Below are 582 nucleotides of genomic sequence, written 5' to 3'. Positions count from 1 at the left end.
ATTCCTGCTTTCTGGAGAGTTTTTATCATAAATGGATGTTGAATTTTGTCAAAGGCTTTCTCTGCCTCTATTGAGATAATCATATGGCTTTTATTTTTCAATTTGCTAATGTGGTGTATTACATTTAAAATACATATTTTTAACTGATAGGAGTGCACCATCAAGCTATTTTATTCTAATCCAGAAACAATAAAAGAAAGTTAAAGCAATATAATTCTATGTCCTTCTCTCTTCCTTGTGCTCTTGATGTCATCTATAGATTTTATTTCAATATATGCCAAATACTACATATGCATTTTCCACAAACATTTTTACTTTTTAAACAATTGTTTTTAAACCAATTTATACATACATACATAAAACAGACAAATCTTTGATATATTTATCCATGTATTAATACTTGTGTATCTTGTTTGTTCTATATTTTCAGACTTCCCTTCAGCCTGAAAGGCTTCTTGAACTTTTCTTGTAGAGCTTTTCTTGTGCAGATGAATTATTTTAAACATTTAAAAAATCTGAAAATGTCTTATGTTGCCTTAATTTTGAAGGTCATTTTCACTGAATATAATACTTAAGTTAATA

The sequence above is a fragment of the Bison bison genome, unplaced genomic scaffold (genome assembly GCF_000754665.1).
Source record: "Bison bison bison isolate TAMUID 2011002044 unplaced genomic scaffold, Bison_UMD1.0 scf7180017863822, whole genome shotgun sequence".
Classification (NCBI taxonomy): domain Eukaryota; kingdom Metazoa; phylum Chordata; class Mammalia; order Artiodactyla; family Bovidae; genus Bison; species Bison bison.
Note: the sequence above shows the minus strand (reverse complement) of the source record.